The 24908-nt window shown below is 37.5% G+C and overlaps 1 long non-coding RNA gene across 1 annotated transcript; it reads left to right on the forward strand.

Moving 5' to 3' along the window:
• The first annotated feature begins 217 nt into the window (after positions 1-217).
• On the forward strand, positions 218-24908 carry LOC105989844. Its single transcript, XR_001175266.1, has 4 exons — positions 218-324; positions 724-783; positions 17314-17358; positions 24848-24908. It is a non-coding gene; the product is annotated as an uncharacterized LOC105989844 (long non-coding RNA).

Genomic DNA, 24908 nt, shown 5'->3' on the forward strand with positions numbered 1-24908 from the left:
ACTTGGCATGCCTCTTTATGTTTCCCTTGTTCCTGAACTCTGTCTTTGTAATAATCATTTCCATTTGCTCACAAAGAGATTCCTGTCTTGCCTCATGTCGTTTGTTGCATTTTTAGTTCTGAGTCAACTTGGCTAACCTCAGCATCTTCTCAAGGAAATGAAACCAATGTACTATAGCTGCCCACTTTAGTCTCATTTCCATCTTGGAAATCACATAACTAGACATTACTCTTTTTGATCATAACTTCCTTTCCATTTAGCTCACTCACTAAGCTTCATTTTGCGGTACTGGAGTTGGACGCTAAAAGGGCTTTGCAGTTGTTGGTAAGTGGGTTTTTTGTTTTTGTTTTGGCTTTATTTTTTTTTAGAAAAGATCTTGTACTTTTTTCTTCAGTGCCAGCCTAGGTCTGTGACTTTCTTTCTTATGGCCTTCTTCATAACTGGGATTATAGACACATACCCCAAACCTGTCCCTAACAAGTTATCCTGATATATAAATTCTTTGACCTCATTGAAACCTCTATTATATTTATTCTCTTTTCCAGTGTTTCATATCTTAATCTCTCCTTACTCAGCTCATGTTTTAGGATCCAGGACTTCAAAGCTTTACTAATAATCTAAACTGATAAAACATCCTCATTGTGATCATCTTCCTTAGAAAAATTCTAGCCCTTGGTGAAATAATATTTTCTCTTCTTCCATACCTGGGGCAATGTTTTGGAGAAATATAATTTTGGCTCATTTATCTTGATAAATTTCTCCTGCTAAAAAGTGACTAAAAATGTGAGTATCGTGCTATATGTAATATTGAATATAACTCATAAAACTTGGAAGGTTTGAAATATATTAAGGAATTCACAGACCAAACTGTAAGAAAAGGTAGGAAACTCAAAGAAGTAAGGAAATCATTAAAACCATTTTTCCCCAAAGGCATTCTCAAATGTGGGAAAAATTACAGTGTGAATTTGTTGCCTTGTTGGGTATGGGATCATAACTTATGGTCCAGAATGGAAAATTTACTAAGAGACTGGCCCCATTTTAAGTCTTAATTACAAATGGTTAAGCTGTCAAGGAAAAAGGTGAGTCAGAAAGAAACTGCTGGAAAGATTGCTTTGAAACAGAACAGAGAAGGGGAAATAGGAGGAAAAAACTACTCTGTGACTACAGGTGATACTTTTTTGCAGATTTGCAATTTAAATTCCCAGATGTTGGACGCTTATGGAAAACTCAGGAATGAGTATGATTCAAGACAGTCTAGATTGATAGTACTTGAGAAGTAAATTTGAAGCCTCTAAGGAAGAAAATTACATTATTTTCATCATTCTCGAATAAAATTCCAAGGAAAGTTAAAAATGTATATTAAAAAATTAAATTAAGCACCCAGCTAGGCAACATAAAACCATAAGGAGAAAATTTTAGCAATAATAGAAGAAATAGGTTTAAAAAGTCACACACTGGGGCTGGGAAGGTGGCCCAGTGGTAGAGCACTTGCCTTGCATGCCTGAGGCCCTGGGTTTGATTCCTCAGCACCACATAAGCAAAAAGAAAAAAGCCGAAAGTGGTGCTGTGGCTCAAGTGGTAGAGCACTAGCTTTGAGCTGAAGAGCTGAGGGACAGCGCTCTGGCCCAGAGTTCAGGTCCCACAACCGAACCCTCCCCCCCCCGAAAAAAAAAGTCACACACTGAAATTATAGGACACAGATTGTAAACATTTATTCTGACTTCATTTAAAGAATCCAGGAATCTATAAAACTAGGCCTAACAGATTGAAAAAGAGCCACATAAAACATTTGTACATAAAATGAAATCCATCCAAATTAAACTTAATATCTGGATTAATGAACAATTCATCCACAGAACTAATAGGAAGGTAAGCTGCGAGTTATTTGAAATCCCAGCAATCAGAGATAGAAACAAAGGAAACGTGTGTTAGAGGACAACCTAGGTTACATAATAATATATTGCCTCAAAAATGAAATAAAATCAATTAATGAAATGAAATGCTGTAGATAAGGGAGAAATATACAAAATGAGTAATGGAGAAATCAAGAAGAGAAATACACAAAAGGATGAGTTAAAAGCTCTGGAGAAAGTCTGGCAGAGTGACGAAAGAGACCAAAGCAAAGATTCAAAAGCCAATCAAATTCTTCTGATTTTTATTACTGTTCATTAATTATACAGCATAATAATGTTCATTAAGATGTTCTACATGCACATAAAATATTTTGCCCCTATTTATTCCCTTCACTATCTACACCTATAATCCCGCTTCCTGCTGGTTCCTTTATTACTTAATAGCCATAGTCTTTCTTCTTTCATTATTAATCATTAACATTATTACTGATACTTTTAGAATTCACATGAGAGAAAACATGAGATAATTTGTAATTTTGAGACTTGCTGAATTTACTTAACAAATTGTTCTCCCATTCCATACATTTTTCTATCAATTGCAAAATCGTATTTATTCATTGAATCCTTTTAGTGCTGGTACCAGTACTTCAACTCAGGGACTCACATTTTTGCTCAGCTTTTTCACTCATATCTGTCACTCAACCGCATAGCTGTCACTCAGCCATGCCTGCTGTTCCAACATGTTGCTGGTTAGTTGGAGATAAGTGTCCCAGATATTGTGCACAGTCTGGCTCTAAATTTTAAACCTCAGATTTCATTTTCTTGAGTAGATAGCTTTCTAGGTGTGAACAATACAGGTGTGCACATATCTCTTTTGTATGCTGACTTTAATTCCTCAAGGATTTACCAATGGAACATACACCTGTAACACACAATTGCCCAAGTTCAAGTTTGAGCAGAATCAATATGAACTCATTTCTGGAAACTTTATACTAAAACTACACAACACAAAGGGTTAAAAAAAAAAGAAAAGAAAAACTTCACAGTAGGCAGAGGAAATTGCCAGACTATTTCCAAAGAAGCAACAATTGGCCGGTTGTTGACTTTTCAACACCAGCAATGAAAGATGTCAATAAATGATATTTCCAAACATTTACAAGAAAATGATTGCCAAGTTAGAATTCTGTACACAGAGACATTTCTTTTAAAAATAAAATAAAGCTGAATATTGACGGCTTACATCTATAATCCTAGCTACTGAGGGAGCTGAGGTTAAAAGGATTTCAGTTCAAGGCCAGTCTAGGAATGAAAGATCACTAGACTCCATCAGCAGAACTGGCTGAAGGTGTGGCTCCTATGGGAGAGTGCTAGCTAAGTAAATTAACTGAGCAAGTGTGAAACTCTGAGTTCAAACCCTAGTATTGCCAATAAAAATAAATAAATAATATATAGGAAGTGAAATAATGGAAAGTGAAAATAAGTTATGTTTACTGCTATCATACCATCATCAATAAGAGATGAGTCCACATGTGAATGTGAAATTGGAGAAAGAATGCAGAGCAAAGCCACTAGTAAATGCATGGATAAAATCATGTAAGTTGGTATAATTTGTGGAGGGGAAGGGAAAAAACAAATCTATTAACTAGGGATACAGGTGGACCCATTGCAACAATGAGATGTACAAGACATTATGTCGAAAAATGAATTTTACAACTTTGGTGGGTGGGGTGGGGTGGTGATGGGGGAGATGGGAAGGGATGGTAGGGGAAAACAAAGGAGGAGGCAAAAATGCTTGATAAGAAATGTACTCATTACCTTGCTCATATAATTCTAAACCCTCTGTATGGTATTTTCACAATAAAAAACTTGTTAATAAAAAAATACCTAAAGTCAATACCTGCCTAGTAAGTGCTATGCTCTAAACTGATATCCTAATACTAAAGAGAGAGAGAGAGAGAGAGAGAGAGAGTATGTGTGAAAGAGAGCTCAATCTCAACATTCCTTTTTCTAACCACATCAATTTTTCTTTCTATAGCTAAACTTCTTAGTGTTGTCTTTATTCAACATCTTTATTTGCTCATTTCCAGTCAGTCTTCTAGAATAAGAGGCATCAACAATGGATCTCCCACTCAAAGGGAAAATCATTGATGGCTAATGTACATTGTTGTGTCTACAAGGTATTTCAGCTTCTTTTTCCAGATGAATAAATATTCGGACTTAATTTGTTTTCATCCACGGGTGAACATCACAAGAGCAGAAGTTAGATATTGCAAATAAGGGAAACCATGGGACCTATGTTTCTTTGGGCCTGGCTTACTTCACTTAATATAATTTTTTCCAAGTCTTTCCATTTCCTAACAAATGGGGCAATGTCATTCTTTCTGATGGAGGCATAGAATTCCATTGTGTATATGTACCACATTTTCTTGATCCATTCATCTACTGAGGGGCATCTGGGTTGGTTCCATATCTTAGCTATAGTAAATAGTGCTGCAATAAACATAGTCGTGCTGGTAGCTTTAGTGTGGTCTTGTTTGTGAACATTTGGGTAAATGCCCAAAAGTGGAATTGCTGGGTCATAGTGGAGCTCTATGTGGAGTCTTTTGAGGAACCTCCATACTACTTTCCAAAATGGTTGAACAAGTTTACACTCCCACCAACAATGCAGTAAGGTTCCCTTCTGTTCACATCCCCTCCAGCATCTGTTGTTATTAGAGTTCTTGATAAGGTGATGTTAGGGAAATGAACCCTAAGATATGTATTCAAATGTTTTTTTTTCTTTCTTGCCATTGTTTCTAACACATTTATAAGATTATTTCTTTGTTGCTTTGTATGTCCCTCCCCCACAATATAACCCTTGCTTTCACTGTATTTAATGTCGGTATAATTTGTGGAGGGGAACGGCAAAAACAAATCGTTTAAATAGGGATACAGGTGGACCCATTGCAACAATGAGATGTGCAAGTCGTTATGTCGAAAACGAACTTTACAACTTTGGTGTGGGGGAGTGGGGTAAAGGGGGGGAGCAGGGAGGATTGGGTGGGGGGTGAGGGGGGGAGGATGGGAAGGGACGGGAAGGGGAAACAAAGGAGGAGGTTACAATGCTTGATAAGAAATGTACTCATTATCTTGCCCATGTAAATGTAACCCCTCTGTACATTATTTTCACAATAAAAAAAGAGCAGAAGTTAGGTTTTATTAATTGTAATCTCCCTTGTATCTGACACATAACTTGATATGCTTTTTAGTCACTGAGTTAGTCAACTTTGTGTTAATATAATAAAATCTCTGAGATAATCAATCTATAACAAGCTTATTTGCCTCACAGGTTTGGAAGCTCCAGTTTAAGACTGGTAGATTCATTGCTTCAGGCCTCTGATGAGTGTGCTGGATAGCATGGAGGAGAGCAAATAGCTTATCTCAGGAGGAAAAATGAGGTCAGAGTCCCACAATCCCCTTCAAGGTCTAAAGACATTCCATAAGCCCCCCCTCTTGTTTTTGCATGGTATTTTTTTATTTTATTGTAAAGATGCTGTGCAGATGGGTTACAGTTACACAAATAAGGTAATGAGTACTTTTCTTGTCCAACATTGTTACCCCCTCCTTTGTTTTTCTCCCACTATCCCTTCCTTCCCCCACTCCTCCCCAATCCCTGGAAGTTGTAAAGTTCATTTCTGACATAGTGTCTTGTATCGTTGTTTCATTGTGTCATTCTTTGTCCTTGTTTCAGCATTTTGTTATTTCCCTTCCCCTTTCCAAATCAGATAAATGTAAATACAAGATGCAGGGTACCAGAATCAAAGACAATGATTGCCAGGGATAAACCAATGGAAAAGAAAAATGAAATAAAATAAGAAGAAAGAACTGGCACAGTACATTGGCGACAACAATGTCAACAATTTAAAAAAAAACCTGTTGTTTCCATGTCTTGGAGTTCATTTCAATTAGCGTCATTTTGTATGGTCATATGTGAGTAGCTATTGAGCTATTAAGATTCTCTGCCAAGACTATCTTAAGGCCCCTCTCTTCTTAAATGTCCATTGCCCTTCCCAGTAGGGCCTCCCCAGGGATAGTGCCTTTGACATTCAAGATTCAAACTATGGCAGTCATTTTTAACTACAGAAGATTATTGATCTTCCTAATGATTTTAATAAATATGGAAGAATTAACATTCCATATATGTGTCCTTTTAAGTTTTATTTATCTGTATGAAGATTTAAAACAAGAAAATAGTTTATGAAATATATAAAACAAATTCATATCACTATTCAGAATACATGAAAAACAAATTCATATCACTATTCAGAATACATGAAAAAGGCAAAAAAAGCAAGCAAGCAAGCAAACAAGCAAGCAAGCAAGAAAGAAAGAAAGAAAGAAAAGAAAGAGAAAGAAAAGAAAGGTTCCAAATTCACACTCTAGCTGAAGTCTGTCCTATATCTGAGAAAACGGTCCCAGGTATCTACAATGGAATATCTGCTGGAGATTCTAATATAGCAAAGATGATTTCGCAACTGACTGAGAAAAAGCTTTGTAAACAGCATATTAAAATAAATCTAAAGTCCAGTATTATTATTGTAACCATGTATAGTGGTTTTATTCATATACAGGTGAAGATAGAGACTTGTAAGAATGGTCAGGAGTGAAGTGGAGCTGCCAAGTTCCACACAGACAACTCTCTGTTGTTGTGTGACAGTTATGTCCTTTTTCTCCACTGACTAAAAACAGGGTTTTCTTTCTCCTTTCTTCCCTCCCTTCCTGCCCCCTATTTTCCTCCCTCCTTCCTTTCTTCCCCTCCTCCCTCTCTCCTTCTCTCCTTCTTCCCTCCCTCGCTCCCTTCCTTCCTTCTTTCCTTCTTGTTTTTATGCCTGTCATTGTCTTTGTCTCTATCTCCATCTCTGACTCTCTTTCTCTTTCTCTCTCCTTTCAATCTAATAACTGAAAGCCCAAAGAAACGACTTGCAATGAATCCCACTATATGTGGGAATAGAGCTATAGCCCGCTTCTGGTGTATTCACACATCCTATTCGCACTGTTGCTCAGTAGGCTGCTTCTGGCACTGAGGAGATGAGTGTGGTCTTGCACAGGGAAGGTGGTACAAGACAGTGGTTGGGGGTGGGGTGAGAAGGGTAGGAGGGAAGTTAACAAGAGTATTCTGAATGGTCTTTGCAGATTTAGTGTCTAGGCTATCTTGAAGAAAATTAGTCACATTGATTTTATTTATTTTTTTGTAATTTGATGGTGAAATTCGGAACACATTGTAGCTGATAATAGTGTATTACTAAGTAAAATTGGATGCTAAGAGCCACTCACCCAAGAATTTATCTATTTTGAAAGGTAACGTTAAATTAAAAGATGATTTCATTCTTCATAAATATTTCTAGTGCAAGCAGGCCAAATCTAAAACATGTTTCCCATCGAAGTTAAAAGCTGAAATACAGCAAGGCAGCAAGGCAGGCCATAGACAACCAGCTTCCCTGCAAAGCCTTAAGCGAACCTTTTGTGCTAGCCAGCTTTCATTGAGAACACGGGTTGCCCTAGTGATGAATGTCCTGCTTTGTGTGGTCTCAGCATTTTTTTTTCTTTTCTGGAGAGGTTATTTTAATGAGAAGGTGAACAGAGGGGCTTTCTTTTGAAATGAGGATAAGAGGAGGGCCACTTCAGAAACTGCAAGTATAATGGGGCCCTTCCTTCCACAGAGCTCTGACCGTCCTTATAGCCTGCCTCTCTCTCTCTCTCCTTCTCTCCCTCTCTCCCCACCCCTTTCTCTTTCTCTCTCTTTCTCTCTCTCCCTCCTTCCCTCCCTCCCTCCCCACTCTCATTTGTTATCTTTTATTGTAGCTTCAGAAGCCTTATTTGGCTAAGTACTGTTTTGGAATGGCCTGTGGTCACAATGCTCTGGAATCCCCTTTTTAGAAGTAAAGAATAACGAATCAGGTCTCATTTTCTTGCTCTGGTCTCATCTTCCTTCTTCCAGAAAAGCAGCTCTTCTTCTTGGGTGCCCTATGGGAGGCTACTCTTGCTCATTTCTCCTATTAGAAGTGTTGCACCTTTTTAGATTTACCTCCACAATAAGAATTATACTGCAGCCTTCCAACACCCTTTCTCCATCAGGATCCATTAATTGGAGCAGGAGTGGGAGGAAACCCTGCAATTGCTATATTTGAGGACATGCTTGGGGCTGGCTTTGATTGAATACACACAGTAAACTCTTGATTATACATGCTAATAGAAGGAGCAGTAATTCAGACTATACACACTATTTCTATCTGACTTTGAAATGTATTATGTGCTTTTTTTTAAAGAAAGCAGTAGCAGGTGGCTTATTTAAAATGATAATAGTGAAATTACCTTCCCAGTAGTCAATGTGTGTGTGTGTGTGTGTGTGTGTGTGTGTGTGTGTGTGTTTTCAGTAGGTAAAACTGAGAAAACATTGTTCCCCTTCCTACACCCACCTCACAGTCTCACCTGAAAGACTAGACTGTTCACCTAAATTGTTCTTTTCTCCCTTTCCTTATCACTCTGAAGGGGTTAAGATTTACTTAACATATAACCAATAAAGAAGCATGCTTTCATATACTTACATTTAAGCAAGAATCAAAACAAAACCATGGACACAGTATTTAAAGAATTCTTAGTGTTTACAGTAAAAGGATGTTGTTTTACAATGTTATTATTACTATATATTTCATTTGCTTTGTGCACCCTTGTATTTTTAGTACAGAAAAATACCAGGCACATAAGCTTCACTGACCTTTTTCAGATACTTTTTTTCTATTTTCAATTTTCTTAAAATATTGACATCATTGTTGTATTATCATTAAATTAACTAATTTTTGGTATTTCTCCCTTTAGTACATATGTAACTGACCAATTTACATGTATTATATATAATTTTCCTTTTAAATTCTAATTCCTTCTATGAATGGAATATATAATACCTTGCAAGAATTTTTGTTTTCCAGTCTTATTGAACTTATTCCACTTTGCACTTTGATTTGTTGAAGTTTTCATCATCTTTCTGGAGACAGCTTTTCTATGGAGATAAGTGACAGTGTGTGATGCACCGCACAGGCCGCTCCTATCACAGGACCTGATCTGTCACGGTGTGTTTGTGTGTGATAAACTGAACAGAGTAATAGGAATCTCACCCCAACTATGCTCCTTCCAGCCAATTTTTCTAAATAACGCTTTCAGGTTGCATCTTGTTTGTGAAGAAGAGCAGGAAAAGGCCAAAATGGGATGGTGCCTCCTGATGACCTCTCAAAGCACAGCGAAATAGTAATGTCAGGTTAAGGTGGTGGCTTCTACCTGAGAAGGTGGAACATGGCTTGTAGTTAGAAACTCCCTCTCCCCCACCCGTGTGTGTGTGTGTGTGTGTGTGTGTGTGTGTGTGAATTAAAGTGATTTAATTGCTTGACTTTGGAGTCAACCCTGAAATGAGCATCAACTCACTTCCTTACCAGTTACACAAATGAAACAATTTCCTTAGGTCTCCTTAGCTTCATTTTTCTCACCTCTAAAATAGTGATAACAATAGCATCTATCTCTGCAAAGGAGTCAACTTTCTGGCACATGTATTTATTTGTTATGCATCTGATGAGCACTCTCTGGGCCAAGATTCACTCCTGGTAACTGGAATAGACTGTAATTGAATCCTTATTTCAACCCATTTGCTGCCTAGTGAGAAAACACCAAGGCTTAGAGATGTTAAGTAATATGTCTAGCATTTTCCCAGCCATTGGGATGCTGTGATTTGTGTCTCTTTGTAATTTAGCCTCTCTGGCATCTCAGGGCCTACATAATTTGAATCCCATAGTATCCTGTGTTCCCTCAAAAAAATACTTCACCATAACTTATTAGGGAGATTATCTTGATTTGATTTGACCCTCTGGGTATCTTTCCTTCTTCTGAGTTTTTGAAGGGTATGTGCAGCATTTCACTCTGGGGTTTGTTAGGGTTTAGCTGGAGTGGGAGTCTGTTTAACTCCCTTGGACTTGGGGGTTTTCTGAGAGAAGAGACTTTGCTTTCCTTACCGCTCCATCTTCAGTACATGGCATGGAAGAGAGGGGCTCAATAAATAGGTGACCGACTTATAAATAAAGAAGTCCAACCATTGCGAGGAGGCTGCAGCCCTGGAAGGCCAGCACTGAGCTGGAGCAATCTCATAGCTAGGCTTTCTCTCTGTATTATGAACAGAGGTAGGGGTGGAGGGAGGGAGTTGCCTTTGCTAGTAGGTCTCTTCTTGCCTTTTTGATGGCAGGAGGGAGCTGTCCTGATTTTGTTTTTGCCAGGGAATGACGGCTTGAGGTTCAGCCTGTGGCTAAATATGTCCCGGCTCAGCTTCTGCTTCATCCTCATTAACTCCACTTCAGAGCTGGCCATAGGGAAAGATTAATTTAGTGACCAAGCTTAATAAATAGATGCTTCTGGTCTTACATTTCATGCATCGCTCTGAGAGCTCATTGAAGTGCCAGTTTCAAGATATCAAGGGCACACAGCTGGGTTTGAGGGAAGTGTACAGATATTTCTGCTGAGCCTTTGTTCTCCAGCCCATCTTGTAATCACTGCAACTGCAGCGAGGACGAGAAAAGACTTCAAAAACCACATTTCTGAAATGGCTTGCCTGTGTATGGCATTGCCACATGTACGATTCTCCAACTGCATCAAGCCTCATTTAGCAGAGATGTATTGTCAGACAGGCTTGATTTTGGTCACTGAGTGGGAATCTATCTGCTCACCCTTGGAAAAGGCCTTTGGGAAAAGAAAATCCATTCTAGAAGGAGCATGGTTCCAGGCAGCCCTTTCTAGAGAAAATCAAGTCTGAGCACCCAGAGAGTAAACAACACCAGATCCCATAGGATCTCGGTGACCTAAATAAGCTCTGTGTGGGGTCCATGAGAACAGCATTATTATTACAGTTTGTGTCCGTGTGCCTATGTGCATGTGTAACTGTGATGTGCAATTAGGACAGAATTTAAATTAAACTCCTGGGTGAAAAGATACTGTCAGGTTGAAGAGGTAGAAGAATATGAGCTTCAGACACAGTTTGCTTACAGCAATACTGGGACGATCTCATCTGGGTTTCGTTTGGGAAATGTTGAGTGTGTGTGCACTTGAGTGTGTGTACACACGTGTGTGGTGCACGTGAGTGTGCATGTGTGAGTATACATGTGAATATGTGTGCTCAGGAGTGCGTACATGAGAGAAGGCTGGTATTCTTCCTCTTTGTTGTGTTTTAGCTTTGAGGAATGAGAGTTGGATAGCTTGTTTGTCCTCTGCCCCCTCAACTCCCACCTCCCCCAAAGAAACATTTGTTCCATTTAATCTTGTCCTCAGGCAGCTTAATTTCTTCAAATGTTAAGGTAATTTTAATTCTTCTCAAGGGGGCTTGCTCACAAGGCAGCCAGACACAGGACATAATCAACCTTTTCTGGGACAGTTCTTTCCCTCTCTGTGGGTAAGTGGCTTTGGAAAGGAAGGCTCCTGACCTGCGAATTCTGTAGCTTACTAGCTCGCTGTGCCCTCGTGTTCCCTTCAACATGGGAGAGAGGCAATTACTGCGCAGTGTTATTTCCTCATATATGAACAAGTTTGACTGTAGGAGCTGGTTTCCTTGAAACATTCACAAATGCAAGTAAGTTTTTATCTTTTTCAAACCCAGACACCACTTTAGCACTTATGTATTATGAGTTAGACTAAATGTACATTCTTGACTACAGAAAAAAAGATTGCTTTTGCCTCTCCTCCTCTAATTCAATATCTGAAACTCACTGACAAGAATGAATTAAGTAACCATCTGGCAAGTGATGGCTCCTGAATGCCAGTTTCACTGCTTCCCACACAACCTCTAGACCTGTTCTTCGCTGAATGCTACATTATTATTGACTGAAGTTTATCCTTAAATAAATCTGCATGTCTGCCTTACATCTGATCTTGCTCTTTTTCACTTGGACATTCATTTCTTACTAAGTTTAGTAACCTCATTTCAAAAGAAGTTTGTTAGACAATTCTCCTAGTGGTTTTGTAACAATGTGTGCTTCACATTAGTCACTCTGTCCTAGGATTCTCCTTGAATCCCAGTAGGGAGAGGGGAGGGTGAGACAGGGGAAGGAAGGGGGAACAAGGGAGGGAAGTAACAAAGAGATTTCTACATTAGTAGCAACATGTATTAATAAATAATCTTCAACCACTCTTTTCCATGTTATTTATTCCTTTGTAACCATAACCTCGAGCAAGCCAAGAAACAGCTCTGAACTGGAGGCTTCTCAGTTGTTAATTTAGATGCAGAAATAAAGTTTAATCCCTATTGGGTATTGGAGTTGGCATAAGATTCCAAATAACCAAAATCTTATTATATATTCTGCAATAGAATAGAACCCATTGACTAGAAGGTCTACCTGACCACACTTGTTTGAATACCATATCATACTGTTAGTGTGTTTGTTTTGATAGTATAATTCTTTCCATATTTTAATTAAAATAACTTCTGAAAAGTTCAAAGAATTTCTTGGAGAATACCATACAATAATAATAAGAAATAAAGTACTTATACTAATACCATGAAAATATATTTTTCAAGTAGGTATGCTTATAAGGGTGTTTTAGTTATTTCTAGTTATTATTATATTATTTTACATTTGTGGGCATGCTCACTACCTATTTTTGCATATTATCTGATTGGTTAGAAAATTAAAAGGGCAAGCCAGGAGCTGGTGGCTGACACCTGTAATCCTAGCTACTCAAGATGCTGAGATCTGAGGATCATGGTTCAAAACCTGTGAGACTCTTATCTGCAATAAACCACTAGAAAACTGGAAGTAGCGCTGTGGCTTAAGTGTTAGAGCACTTGTGCCTTGAGCTGACGATCAGAGGGACAGTAGCCAGGCCCAGAGTTCAAACCCCGTGACCGACAAAAAAAAAGAATATTAAAAGGTGCAGACATAGAATGTCCATATGAGTAGGCTTAGAATAATCATCAGGTTGAGAATATCAATCGTTGTTTGATTTTATTTTTTTTCTGGTTCAAGGGATTGAACTTGGGAATTTGGGCTTTTGTTTGAATGGTGCTCTACCATGGAAACCCTGTCTCCATCCAGAATTTTGTTATTTAATTAGAGATAAATCTCTCAAGGACATTTCTATTTCAGTGATTTTTGAACTGCAACACTCTGATTGCAGCTTCACCAGTACCTAGGGTAAAAAGTGTGAGCCACTAGTGCATGGCTCTCAGAGTTGTTTTTGAAATTGTTTTCGTAGCAGATGAAAACATAATGTTCCAGACTGTTTATCAGGAATGACTTCAATGCTGAAGAGAATGCGGAGCTCTTCATAAGCTACATATCCACATCAAGCCCAATATTGCCTTGCTGGTATACTTACTAGAGCTTTGAGTATGTTGATGGAGACAGATGTGAAGATAAAATCCATCTGGTTCTTGTCACCACTGTAGATAGATTTTATTCAAGATTTAGTTAGGTTTTTGTTTTAAGACACATTTGCTTAAAATACAGTGTTTAGGCATGTGAAGGTTTCAAATGTTGCCTATTTCACTCATCACTACGAATTCCTAGACTTGGAATCAATCTTCCTTTTTCAGAAATAAGGTGTTCAAAATGTAGCGAGAGGGGGCTGGGAAGGTGGTTCAGTGGTAGAGTGCTTGCCTTGCATGCTCGAGACCCTGGGTTCAATTCCTCAGCACAACATAAGCAAAAAAAAATAAGCCGGAAGTGGCACTGTGGCTCAAGTGGTAGAGTGCTAGCCTTGAGCTGAAGAGCTGAGGGACAGCGCCCAGGCCCAGAGTTCAGGCCCTACGATCGGACCCCAAAAAAAAAATGTAGCGAGAGAATTACAAATGTCATATCAGAGTTATGTGTGCGCTGTGATTTCTTTCCTGAGACAGGATCTGTAATGTTTGCTCATTTTATGTTTGGATGCTTAAACAAGCCAAAGATTTTCTAATTCTGTACGAGATACAATACATTTAGTTTCCCTACCTCCTCCCAATGTTTTGAAAGGCATTGTTGGCTTTTCAAAGGGGGCAGTAATGTTCATTAGAAAATAAGGGTAGGTTTTGTATTAAAGTGATATCTGCCTCCATCTGATTTGTTTTCAAGTCATTCTGTCCCCCAAAACTTCCTCACTTATTACATATGTTTAATACCTAAGATGTCTTAATCTTTGTTAAAATTTACCATAATGAAAATGGTATCTGACAGACATGGCAACTTTGCACACTCAGATTTATAAGGCTTGTTTATATATATAGCTGTCCTGGGATTTATATTTATAATATGTAACATTGTATATCAAGCAACTAAGAATGACTGAGGGCACAGAATCTCCTAATATTTTTGGCTTAATTCATTTAGTTTCCAAATGCTATTAATTAGTATTCTGACTAATTAATTAATTTAGTAGATCTAAACACAAGGCCAAATTTAGTACAAAGGTGTTTTTTTACAGTGAAGTCAGCTATTAGATTTTATTAATCAGCATTTCTCTTGAATTCCAAACAATCTTAGTTTAATTTTAATTAATTACTTAAGTAATATTTTTGATGCTTTGGACACTTGAACTCGTAATCACAAACTTTATAGACCATGATGACAATTTGCCTTGTGAAGGTTAAAATGTGTTTATGACTTTAACTGAGTATCACTATTCCATAATACTGTGAGAAATATGTGAAATTTATGTAATCACCTAATCTTAATTAAAAAAGAAAAGAAAAGAAAAATGAGAGAAGGGATGGGTTAGGAGTGATGGGTGACAATGTTGTCAGACACTGTACTCTTATACTGTTTTGTAGAATGGGAACTTCTTTGTACAACTACTTAAAGATAGTAAATTTTTTAAAAAGTAAGTAACATTTTTGATGCTTTGGGGACTTGAACTAGTTATCATGTATTTGCTTTCTAAGCAGGCATGCTGCTGCTGGAGCCACAGCTGTTTTCTTTTCTTTTTTTTAACATTTTTTTTCAGATTAGTTCTGACTCCTATTTTGTCTACTTATTCCATTCAGTACATGGTATCATTTTTTAAAAAGTGCCATCATTTTCAGCTTGTTTGCTGAGATAGAAATATTTCCAACCCATGGCTGGGAAAGTGGCTCAGTGGTAGAGTGCTTGCCTTGCATGCATGAGGCCCTGGGTTCAATTCCTCAGCACCACATAAGCAAAAAGAAAAAAAGTGGCACTGTGGCTCAAGTGGTAGAATGCTAGCCTTGAGCTCAAGAGCTGAGGGACAATGCCCAGGCCCAGAGTTCAGGCCCCATTACCAGATCCTCCCCACCCCCCCACACACAAAAAGAAGTATTTCCAACTCTGCCAGGCTGGTCTAAATCCAACCCCGCCTTGATCTCTACTTCTCATGTGGCTGGTAGTACAGCCATGCATATCTGTGGACAGATGTAAAAAGTAACATAAGATCTCAGAGTTTTCCATTCAGCTGTCATGATTAGAATTATAAGCACACATTCTATGAAGTCTGAATCCCTATAAGTGTTCTTATTTATCATAAGCAAAGGACGTGTGAGATGTGAACATAGTGTCCTCTTAGCCCTTAAATAATAGGGAATATACAGCTGGAACTCATTTTGCACTTTACAATTTTTTTCCTGCCAAGATCTCTAACCATTAAATTTATGATCAGACGGTGGACATGTTCAGTGCACTTCACAATCTATTATTACTTGTTTTCTAAACTTTTTAACTTCTTCCAAAACCTTTGAAGATGTTTTAAATAGTCAATTCTTTGTTAAGATTTGTTAAAATGTATAAACAAAAATGCCAGTTTTTCTCCTCTAAGTTAGAATTCACCTGGGTAGAGAGAGGGTAAGAGAGATAGAAACACAGAGAGACAGAAGGATAATATGGGCATCTAATTAATTCATCCATGCTGTGTTTTCTTCAAATTCAAATTCTTGAGAGTTGAGCCCCATTAGTCTAAATTGGTTTAGGTACCTACCACTATGCAGTGGAAGTTTATAGTGTGTTGATAATACATGGAGTAAGAGGGATAATTCCTAAGGGAATTTTTGCTGGAGAGAATTAAAAAAACACTGTAAGCATTACCTATCCTGATTAGGCTTATTATCATGAAAAATAAAAATCTATAAATTGTCTTAATATAAATGAGATTATATCCTCATTAATATTAAAGCCATAAACAATTTAAATTTTCTTTAAATTACTACCAACATGACCTTGGAATGTTTTGGGGAACAAATTTAATTTGTTCGCAATAATCACATGTGTAACTTTTTGAAAATGGATGTGTGCACTGCTTAAGTGGGGACCTGTTCTGAGAAAAGTTGTGTTAGATGTTTTCATCATTGTGTGGACATCCTAGAGCATTTACAAATCTAGCTGGTGTAGGCCGATCATTTGCTGTGGCCTTTTAATGCCATGAGAGAGGGATGAGGCTCATGCTAGAGTAGCATGGAGATGAGATCGTATTTTACAGTAATTTTTTTTTTTTGGTCCAGTCGTGGGGCCTGAACTCTGGGCCTGGGCGCTGTCCCTCAGCTCTTCAGCTCAAGGCGAGCGCTCTACCACTTGAGCCACAGTGCCACTTCCGGTTTTTTTCTTTTTTGCTTATGTGGTGCTGAGGAATTGAACCCAGGGCCTCATGCATGCAAGGCAAGCACTCTACCACTGAGCCACCTTCCCAGCCCTACAGTAATTTTTTAAACAAATAGGAATATACAGTAAAATAGGGGCAGGGCATTTGTTAGGAAATGGAAAGACTTGGAAAAAATTATATTAAGTGAAGTAAGCCAGGCCCAAAGAAGCATGGTTTCCCTTATTTGCAATAACTAGTATATGTCTGAGACAAGCAGAAAAGGTCAGATAAATTGATGTTAGGTGAAATGAACCCCAAGATAAGGATTCAACTGTTTTTTTTCTTTCTTGCAATTGTTTGTAACATATTTATAAGATGGTTTCTTTGTTGCTTTGTATGTCCCTCCCCCACGGTATAACCCCTGCTTTCATTGTATTTGATGTTGGTAAAATTTGTGGAGGGGAAGGGCAAAAACAAATTGTTTAAATAGGGATACAGGTGGACCCATTGCAACAATGAGATGTACAAGACGTTATGTCAAAAAACAAACTTTACAAATTTGGGAGGGGGGGAGATGGAAAGGGATGGAAAGGGGAAACAAAGGAGGAGGCAACAATGTTCAATAAGAAATGTACTCATTACCTTGCTTATGTAATTGTAACCCCTCTGTACAGTATTTTCACAATTAAAAATTAAAAAATAAAATAAATAGGGGCAGGAATAGGTACAGTGCTTTTTGATCATGTGCAACACCCTGGATTTGATTCTTCCCCTCCAATTAAAAAAATTAAAATGGTAGACGATACAGTATAGTGTATAATAAACTAACAACATAGGCACTTATAACCATTACAATTGTATATTGTATAAGATAGTATGTGTTGTTTTTACACAGGTGAGAGTGAAGTTGGTTTATTTATAGAAACAGCACCACAAACAGGTAAGCAACACTTCCTACATGAAAGTGGCTTATTAGAGAATATATGACAATTTTACTGTAAAACTCCTTGTTTGGGTTTTTTTTTAACTGTATTTTTTTGTCTTTTCTTTTTTGGTACTGGGGATCGAACCCAGGACGTTGCGCTTGCTAGGCAAGCGCTTTGCCACTGAGCTACATCCCAGCCCAATTTTACTGTAAAACTCCTTGTATCATCAGTATATACTAATAAATATGACTTATATAAAGTCAAGTTATGAAAATAAATGGCAATAAAATGATTACTGCATTACTAGGAAACAGCAACCTTTCAGCAGTATTGTAATCTATGAGCCCAGTGATTGGCAAGTCAGCTGTTGTCCAGTGCATAATTGTATAGAATTTTTTATTTTGTTTGATATTTCTTTTGTTTGGTTCTTACTGGATTTCCCAAGCTGGTCTTGAACTTTGGGGTTTAAAAACTATTTTTATCTACACCTCCTAGAGGAACTTGGACTACAGACAATTGCCATTTTACCTGGCTTTTACAAAAATTTGAAAAGAAAATCTATTATATGGTTTAGGACACAGATTTTTTTCCCAAGATTTTTAAGCATTTTAAAATGTGAAAAATATAGGTCATAGCAATCATTATGTATTATTTTTTCTCTGTTTCTAGAAATGTCATGAGCTTAAGGTTTTTGTTGAATTATGACAGGTCCACATACTTTATATCTTCCTGTTACAAGGCTTTTGTGCATTTATCCATCATTAGGTTACAAGTCCCTACATTACAGCCAATTCAAGTCCCCTTTGAAGGTAGGGAGTTATAGAGTAAACATAATTATTTCATTAGGTGGATGGGTGAAATGGTTCAATATAGACACAGTTGAAATAGCATGGAGACAGGATATAAGACATTGAACCTGGATTAATATTCTTGCATCTCTAGGTTGATTCTTCACAATGTACGCAGTCATTTCTCTTGAATCCTGTGAGTTGAATAAATGTTACTAACTTCTTAATCTTAAGGAAGTATATGTATTGGAGAATACATAGACACTTAATAGCATCAGCAAGGTGTTTTCCAAGGCCACAACACAGAATCGTGTAGTCAGTAGTAGCTCCATTCTTGGGTGGAAGAGGAAATAAATGTGGTTTGGACAACACATTTGACCCTCAGTGGTCTTATACATGCCTTATACACGAAGCATCTTATTGTGATGGGTTATTTTAGGTGCCAGTTGGAGTGGGTTAACCTAGAAAGCTAGAATTACATTATTTCTGAGTCCGTTTGTAAGGATGTTCCCATAGGTGATTAGCATTTGAATTTATGGTTGAAATAGAAACAATCTGCCCTCAGTATGAGGTGGGTAAGTGTGGCACCTAATCAACTGAGGACTCAGAATCAAAAGGCAGAGGGAATACATGCCTTCTTTTCCACATCCCACTCCTCTTCTTCCCCTCTCTTTATCTCTTTTTTTAAATATATATTTTCTATTGTAAAGATCCTGTTCAGAGAGATTATAGTTACATGAGTAAGGTAATGAGTCAATTTCCTATTGAGCTGTTACCCCCTCCTTTGTTTTTTCCCTACTATCCCTTCACTCCCCACCTCCCCAACTCCTCCCTCCCCCACATTAAAGTTGTAAAGTTCGTTTTCAACATAGTGTCTTGTACCTCTCATTGTTACAATGGGTCAACCTGTATCCTTATTTCAACATTTTGCTATTTCCCTTTCCCTCCCCAAATTAGAAAAATGTGTATACAAGATGCAGGGCACCGACATCAAATACAATGAAAACAACAGTTATACCATGGTGGTAGAACATACAAAAGAAACAAAAAAAATCACACAGTACATTATAAGTACATTAAAAACAACAGCAAGAAAGATAAAAACCTCTTGTGTCCCTACTTTGGGGTTCATTTTGCTTAGCACCATCTTATATGATCATATGTACATAGCTTTTAGCTTTTCTACTTGTCCTAGACATATACTAGTTATTGCAAATAAGGGAAACTATGGGACCTATGTTTCTTTGGGCCTGGCTTACTTCATTTAATATAATTTTTTCCAAGCCTTTCCATTTCCTAACAAATGGGGCAATGTGTCATTCTTTCTGATGGAGGCATAGAATTCCATTGTGTATATATATAACATTTTCTTGATCCATTGAAGGGGCATCTGGGTTGGTTCCAAATCTTAGCTATGGTGAATAATGCTTCAATAAGCATAGTTAGGCTGGTAGCTTTAGTATGGCCTTGTTTGTGATCATTTGGGTAAATGCCCCAAAGTGGAATTTCTGGGTCATAGGGGAGCTCTATGTGGAGTCTTTTGAGGAATCTCCATACTGCTTTTCAAAGTGGCTGAACAAGTTTACACTCCCACCAACAATGCAGTAGGCTTCCCTTTTGGCTTCCTCTAGCATCTGTTGTTATTAGAGTTCTTGATTATAGACATTCTAACTGGGGTTAGGTGTAATCTCAATGTTGTTTTGATTTGCATTTCTTTTATGGCTACAGAAGTTGAACATTTTTTCATGTGTCTACTGGCCAGTCTTATTTCCTCTACAGAGAAGATTCTTTTTAAGTCTTTAGCCCACTTATTAATTGGGCGATTGTTTCTTTGAGGATTTGTTGTTGAGGGATTTAATTTTTTGAGTTCTAAGTATATTTTAGATATGAGACCCTTGTCTGTTATATGGCTAGTGAAGATCTTCTTCCAATTGGTGAGCTTTCTATTGATCTTGCTTGCTATATCCTTTGCCATGCAGAAGCTCTGCAGTTTCATGCAATCCCATTTGTCCAACCTTTCTTAGGTTTGTTGTGTTTCTGAGACTTTATGAAGAAAATTTTGTCTTGTGCCAAGGAGCCCTAGAGTTTCTTTTTGTAATGTTTTCAGAGTATCTGCTTTGACTTTGAGGTCTTTGATCCATTTGGATTGATTCTGGTACAGGGTGATAGATAAGAATCTAGCTTTAGTTTTCTAAGATGTTAAGCCAGTTTTGCCAGCACCATTTACTGAAGAGGCTGTCTTTCTTCCATTCTAATTTTTTGGCTCCCTTATCAAATATTAGGTGGCTATATGTCTATGGGTTCATTTCTGGGTCTTCAGTTCTATTCCATTGGTCCTGAAGTCTGTTCTTGTGCCAGTACCAAGCTGTTTTGATTACTATGGGTTTATTGATAGTCCTCCAGCACTGTTCTTTTTACTAAGGATTGTTTTTGCTATTCTGGGTATTTTATTGTTCCATATGAATTCTTGGATTGCCTCTTCTATTTCCTTGAAGAATGAGGTTGGGATATTCATAGGTATCACATTGAATTTGTACTTAGCCTTTGGCAGTATTGCCTTTTGTATGATGTTAATCCTTCCAGGAGCATGGAAAGTTTTTCCACTTCCTTAGTTCTGCTTTAATTTCCTTTTTCAGGTTTTTAAAAGTTTTCATCATAGAGGTTCTTCACTTCTTTTGTTAATTCCTAGGTATTTTATTATTTGTGGGGCTATTACAAAAAGAATTGCTTTCCTGATTTCAGCCGCGCTTTTCTCATTGCTGGCATTCAGAAAAGCCATTGATTTTTGAGGTTTAATTTTATACTGTGCTACTTTTCCAGAGTTTCAGATCAGCTCGAGTAACTTGGGTGTGGACTCCATGAAGTTCTTTAAATACAAGAGCATGTTGTCTGCAAAGAGGGAGAGTTTTACTTCATCTTTTCCCATTTGGATCCCTTTTGTTTGCATCTTGTCTTATTGCTCTAGCTAGGCATTCTAATACTAGATTAAAGAGAATGGAGAGTGGACATCCTTGTCTTGTTCCTGAATTTAGAGGAAATGGTTTTAGCTTTACCATTAAGTATAATGCTGGCTGTAGGTTTGTCATATACAGCCTTTATTGTATTGAGGAATGTTCCATGTATTCCTAGTTTTTCCAGAACCTTCATCATAAAGGGTGTTGGATCTTGTCAAATGCTTTTTCTGCATCTATTGAGATAATCATAAGGTTCTTATCCTTTTTCTTGATGTGATGAATTATATTAATCTTTTTGCATATATTGAACTAGCTTTGCATCCCTGAAATGAATCCTGTTTGATCATGGTGTATGATTTATTTTCATTACTTGCTCAAGTTGATTGGCCAAAATTTTGAGAAGTTTTGCATTGATGTTCATCAAAGAAATGGTTCTATAGTTCTCTTTCTTTGATGAGTCCTTACCTGGTTTGGGGATGAGGGTTATGATGGCTTCATAGAAAGAGTTTGGTAGTGAACTTTCATGTTCATTGAAAAGTTGGAGGAGTATTCATATGTGTTCTGCTTTGAAGGCCTTGTAGAATTCAGCTGTAAATCCATCTGGTCCTAGGCTTTTCTTGGATGGGAGGTCTCGTATTGTTGTTTCTATTTTGATGCTTGATATGGGCTTGTTAAGTTGGATTAAATCATCTTGGTTTAGTGTGGGGATGTTAATATTTGCTAGAAATTCGTCCATTTCTTACCAGATTCCCAAACTTAGTACTTAAACGTTTGAGAAGTATTCCTTTATAATGTCCTGAATCTTGTTTTTTTCTGTGGTGATGTTTCCATTCTCTTCTCTGAGTTTGTTTATTTGGGGGGTTCTCTTCTTTTTCTGAGAAGATTTGCTAAGGGTCTGTTAATTTTGTTGATTTTTTTTGAAGAAGCAACTCTGTTTTGTTGGTTCTTTTTCTTGGACTGTAAATCATTTAATTATGATTTACTTTTAATTATTTCTTTCCATCTACTGAATTGGGGTTTTGCTTGTTGCTCTTTTTCAAGGAGTTTTAAGTGCCTCATTAAATTGTTTGTTTCAGATCTCTCCAATTCGTTGATGTAGGAACTCAGAAATATAAACTGGCCTCTGAGTATTGCCTTTGTTATGTCACAGAGGAGCTGGTAAATTGTATGTTCATTGTTGTTAATATAATGAACATTGAGTTTCCTTTCTAGTCTCTACCATGACCCACTGGTGGTTTAACAGTATGTCGTTCAGCCTCCATGTGTTACAAGATTTTCTTTGGTGGCTTTTGGTGATGAATTCTAATTTTATTGCTTTGTGGTCTGAGAGAATGAAGGGCATAATTTCAATGTTTCTGAATTTGGACAAATTTGCTTTGTGATCTAAAATGTAGTCCATTTTGGAGAATTTTCGTGTGCTGCTGAGAAGAACATGTGTTCTGATGGTGCTGGGTGAAATATTCCGTAGATGTCTATTAAGTCTAGTTGATCTATGCAGTTGTTTAGATATGTAGTTTCTCTGTTGAATTTTTGCCTGGTTGATGTATCCAGTGGGGATAGTGGTGTGTTAATGTCCCCAACAATTAATGTCTTTAGATCTATGTGAGATTTTAAGGAAAGTTGTGTTTCTTGGATAAATTTGGGTGCTCATAAAGAGCACTCTCTTCTTATCTGTCTTGTTTCTCTTTTGGAACTGGGACATCCCTTTTCTCCTGAGCTTGAACTTCTGAAAATATCCCTAGACTTCTGGGACTTGCACTAGCAATGACTTAGGTTTTCAGGCCTCTGAGTTACCCACTGAAGTTCCTGTTTTCTTTTACTGAACTGTGCTACTAGCTTTCTTGGATCTCCAGTGTACATGGGACTGTTTATCTTCCATAACTATGTGATCTGATTTCTCCAATATATCTTCTCCCACATATCTGCGTTCAGGTTTATATATCTCTTGTGCCATTCTTTATCTTACCTATCCCTCTATTATCATATATCTATGAATTGTGGGAATTTAAATACTTTTTAAAAGATTAATTAAGCAATGAATGAATTCCTCTATAATGTCTCCCCAAATCTTGTCTCTAGGTAATGGCAAGAGGGAATGTCATTAATACTAATGTCCATACTTTGGTATAATTTTGCCATTTAGAGTTTGTAAGTAAGTGACTGTAGAGATAATGTTATGCAGCTCCCCTGTGTCCATCTTTCTCTGACACATGAGAATTATGCTCCTGCTAAGTTGGCCTCATGCCCAGATTCAACGGACTGTACGACATCGATTTTAGCAGGGCAAGATGCCAACCAAAGACCATTTGGGAAGAATTTCCCACAGTAGGCAGAAAGTGACACCTCATATGCAAGCTTATGCTGCTCTCAGTGGTGAGTGATGCTAAATGGGCTCCATTTGAGACTGCTCTGTGGGAGATTGCACCTGGGCATTCGGGAACATGACATCAACAGCCAGAACTGCTTGTTGTGCAAATCCCAGCGGAGACTAACCTAGAAAATCCACCCTTGCAGCAAGAAACCAGTTTGCAGCCCCTCATTATATGCTGCTTCCTTGAAGGATTTTTCTCTTTGGCATTTGCTGATTTCAAAGCTACCTAAAGTTCAACAACTAGCAATACTTGTGTTATTTTATTGTGTTATTTTTGGTTTTCCAGCAAAGGTGAATATACAGTCAAAATATTTAAAAAATGATACCTAAGAGATGACAGTAATGGAATGGAAATATCTTTTTTTTCTTTCTTTTTTAAAATAAGTTTTTTTATTGTGAAAATACTATACAGAAGGGTTACAATTACATGAGCAAGGTAATGAGCGAGCATTGTTGCCTCCTCCTTTGTTTTTCCCCTACCATCCCTTCACTCCCATCTCCACAACTACACCCTCCGGGCCCCCCCCACCTAAATTGTAAAGTTCGTTTTTCGACATAGCATTTTGTACATCTCCTTGTTGCAATGGGTCAACCTGTATCCCTATTTAAACAATTTGTTTTTTTCCCTTCCTCTCCTCAAATTATACCAACATCAAATACAGTGAAAACGGGTTATACTGTGGGGGAGGGACATACAAAGCAACAAAAAAAATCATTTGGTACCTTATAAATACATTAGAAACAATAGGAAAAAAGAAAAAAAAATCACTTGTGTCCTTATCTTGGAGTTCATTTCACTTATTATCTTATCTGATCTTTTCTGCTTGTCTCAGACATTATTATTACTATTGCAAATTCCCTTATTATTGCAAATAAGGGAAACCATGGGACCTATGTTTCTTTGGGCCTGGCTTACTTCACTTAATATAATTTTTTCCAAGCCTTTCCATTTCCTAACAAATGAGGCAATGTCATTCTTTCTGATGGAGGCATAGAATTCCATTGTGTATATATACCACATTTTCTTGATCCTGGAATGGAAATATCTTAATCAACCAATAATTTCCTCACCAGATAATCAAACTATGGAGAAAACTGCTTGTAACACAATAAGAATTTTGTAGAAAATGCTGAAGGCTGGATTTGAGCAGGTATAAATGTGAGAATCCTGACCAAATAGGTCTTATGTAGTACCTTAGGACCTGTCACAGTGATCTCTAGTGGCTACCCTGATGACCTTTCTGATCTAACTCACATATTGATTCTTTTAGAAAGAATAATACCTGGCTTTTCCAAGATAAAGTATTTGCTTTCTGTTGTTGTGGTTATTGTTGATTATTTTGTTGAACTTTGCTGATTTTCATGAACTTATTTGTTTCCTCAATGAAAGTTCCTTGAAGACAATCCTGTCTTGCTTTCCTGATATGTCCCTAGAGCTGAGCACACTGTCT

Source organism: Dipodomys ordii, unplaced genomic scaffold, assembly GCF_000151885.1.
Source record: "Dipodomys ordii isolate 6190 unplaced genomic scaffold, Dord_2.0 Scaffold59, whole genome shotgun sequence".
In the NCBI taxonomy this organism is placed as follows: domain Eukaryota; kingdom Metazoa; phylum Chordata; class Mammalia; order Rodentia; family Heteromyidae; genus Dipodomys; species Dipodomys ordii.